Below are 3,030 nucleotides of genomic sequence, written 5' to 3' on the forward strand. Positions count from 1 at the left end.
ATGTTGCTGAAATTTCATGAACTTGAAGGGAAAGATGCCAAGTTTTTCCATTTGGAAAAGGATTAGACAAAAACACATGAAACCCATTTTAACTATCAAATGGACTACTAGGTCTAACATCAAACAGCTGTCTACAGCAACTTTTCTATACTAGATGAAAAGTGCAGAGAAAGTGAAAAGGGTCTCTGACCCGCATTCATGTTTGCACAAGATAGTATAAGAAGATATATTAATAACTTAATGAAGGAACTATAGATTTACAGACATAGACAGACAGGCAAAGAAAGAGAAGACAGATAAAATAAAGAGAGATGGATTGATGAGCCTATCATGAAACCTTGAGACTCACTAAAATTAGTTATCTTGCCACTTCAGGAACAACCATTCCTGTAATTGTTGACACCATTTTGGTGGTCTCAACAGTTCAAGCATGCTGGATTTGATAAACTACAGTGAAGTAACTATTGAGACCATTTCTTTTTTTTATATCAAACTCATTTACCAAGAAAAGATGCTTAATTTTCTGCAGGATTTTAAGCTGGGTTGAAGCATAAACCTTTATGGTAGTCAACTGATGATAATGGATGCTCACAGTTGAATATGAAGGTGCCTGAAATGTGGTGTGTGGCTCTAAAAGCCATTGAAAAAGTTTTTTGTTTGTATGAGTTTGAGTTGAAAGTAAAAACAGTATACTTGAAAGTATAATAACAGTGAAAAACGAGTCCTCGTTTGAAGAGCTTTTTGTTAAATTATTACACAATGAGATACTCAAAGGCCTAGTCTAGGTAGTATTCTGAAACCCCAATTTGTATTTTTTTTTGAAATTTTTACTGTTCAGTCCACCCAAAAAATCTTACCTCCACCTTACAGTTGGGATAAGTGTCAGCTTGGAATTGATGTCAATTCACGGATGGATATAAGTGTTACAGGTGGAGATGTTTATAATTTTAAAATGTTGTAGGTTTACAGTTGAATTCAGAATTCTGTAAGGTAGAATGCAGTCAACTTATCCCTAATTTTAGATGTTTATAATAATACACTGTAATCAGGTCACTCAAGCTTGAGTCAAGAAAGGTTTCTCTCACATTATTAATTCCGAGTCCTTGCGCACATGGTTTAGAAATTCGTTCCTATAAAACAACACAGCTACACACATACAGAGAGAGGAGAGAAAGAGAGAAAGGGGTAGGCAGAGGCCCCATTGACTGCCATTGCTAAAGAACAAAAGATTTAGTTACAAACAGAATATTGTCTGCAGAAAAGTATGACAAAATAAATGTAGTTGCAGCGTGTCTTCTTGACATTTTGTATTTTTCTAAGGGTGTTGTTATTTTCATTAAAGTTGAGGAGAACCCATCAGATTTTAACTTATACACAGACGCACATGTCTCTGCATATGTGCATGTATGCGTATGTATGTAAACATTCATACATACATGTATGTATGTATTTATGTGTCATACATGCAACAAATAAATTATTTGCAAGTTGCTTCAAAGAAATAGATGGAATAAAGAAAAAATAAATACAAATGAAAAAAAAAAGGAATAGGGAATGCTTATTGAAGCACAAGAGCAGAATCACTTCCAAACAAGGTTGTTGTTCATCCTTTTTTCTCTGATTTTTGGCCCAACTTCATCTTAATTATCTATTGCTCCAATTTCTGCTTAATTTTGGTAAATCAATTTTCTTTACCAAAACTGTGGCTTCGTTTTGGGCTTTTGGCCGCCTGCAGCAACAAAGTTGCTGGGAGAAGCTCATCCAAATGCAGCCTGAAGAAAGCTTACCAGTTACCAGAGAGAGAGAGAGAGAGAGAGAGGGAGAAGAGAAACTTTGTAGAGAGAATCAGAAATACCTGTGTCTTGGTGTGATAACATACAAGGACTGCTGAAGAGGAACAAAGCAATTTATGGCGATCCCCAAGAACACCAATCTCTTTTATTTTTCATTTTTGTTGGGGAGTGAGTGATTGAAACTGCAAGATGATCTGACGGAACCATATATACCTACAGACCTTAATTGATTGGACAAGCTTAAGAAAAGAATAGCTAGCCTAGCCTCTTATTAGGTCACTGAAGCTTGGCCTACTGATCAGAACTCCATTACTGCACATAATCTTAACTAATCATTCTCTAGTAAAGGACTGGAAAAGGAGAAAAAAAAAACAAAAAACATCAGAACCCAATAGGGAACATATATTTTTCTATCACAGAGCTCCAGATTAAGAGAACAACTACTTTGGGTTGGGAATCCTTTTCACTGAAAAGAGGATATCAGATAGGAACTGGGCTTTCTAAGATCCTCTGAACCCAACCATCCACCCTGTAGTCTGTATGTACTACTGATACTAATAGCTCTTTAGCATGCATCATCAGTCACTTAATTATTCTGCCTATGTATGTGACCACAAGAGCAATCCATCACATACACCAAATTAACAATCTGTTTTCTGGGAGGAGGGGGGGAGTTCAAAAGAATGAAATCTCGTGATAGCTAGGACATAGGAAATGCTGTGTGGTGCAAGTACTAGAGAAGATAAGACTACAGTATGCCAGAGAAAGGGTTACCATTTTCTAAATCAGATCATGCTGGCAGCTTCAATCTCTCAAACCAACATACCCAAAAGGGGGTGGAGCCAAATTCTGGACTGAATTCTGGGCTCTCCTAGAAACTCCTAGAAATAGATTCATCCAAGGGGGAACAACCCCAGAAGCTCATCTACTCTCTCCTAACATTAACATAAGCAGAGAGAGACAGAGAGAGAGAGAGAGAGAGAAAGAGAGAACCTGCTGCAACACGAGACATGCATGCTGTTGTTGGTAAACCCTCGTGACCCTCTTCCACAGCTATATATAAATGCACCTCCCTCTTCTTGTACAACCATATACAGTGTTTTAATGGTGGCTTTTGGTCCTTTCTTACAGCTATTGACAATGACACCTCTCTCTCTCTCCTCTCTTTCTCTCTCTATCTCTCCTTTCCATGGATTTTATTTTTATTCCTCCACCAAGATTGTACATTTCTTTTATA

At 37.1% G+C, this 3,030-nt stretch overlaps 1 long non-coding RNA gene across 1 annotated transcript; it reads right to left on the bottom strand.

The window, feature by feature from the left end:
• Positions 1-1,303: 1,303 nt before the first annotated feature.
• Positions 1,304-2,827, bottom strand: LOC148790502 (uncharacterized). Its single transcript, XR_016078937.1, has 2 exons — positions 1,856-2,827; positions 1,304-1,772 (listed from the first exon to the last, which is right to left on the bottom strand). It is a non-coding gene; the product is annotated as an uncharacterized LOC148790502 (long non-coding RNA).
• Between the last annotated feature and the right edge of the window lie 203 nt (positions 2,828-3,030).

This window comes from Nelumbo nucifera, chromosome 7, assembly GCF_055504915.1.
Source record: "Nelumbo nucifera cultivar China Antique chromosome 7, China Antique-T2T, whole genome shotgun sequence".
In the NCBI taxonomy this organism is placed as follows: Eukaryota; Viridiplantae; Streptophyta; class Magnoliopsida; order Proteales; family Nelumbonaceae; genus Nelumbo; species Nelumbo nucifera.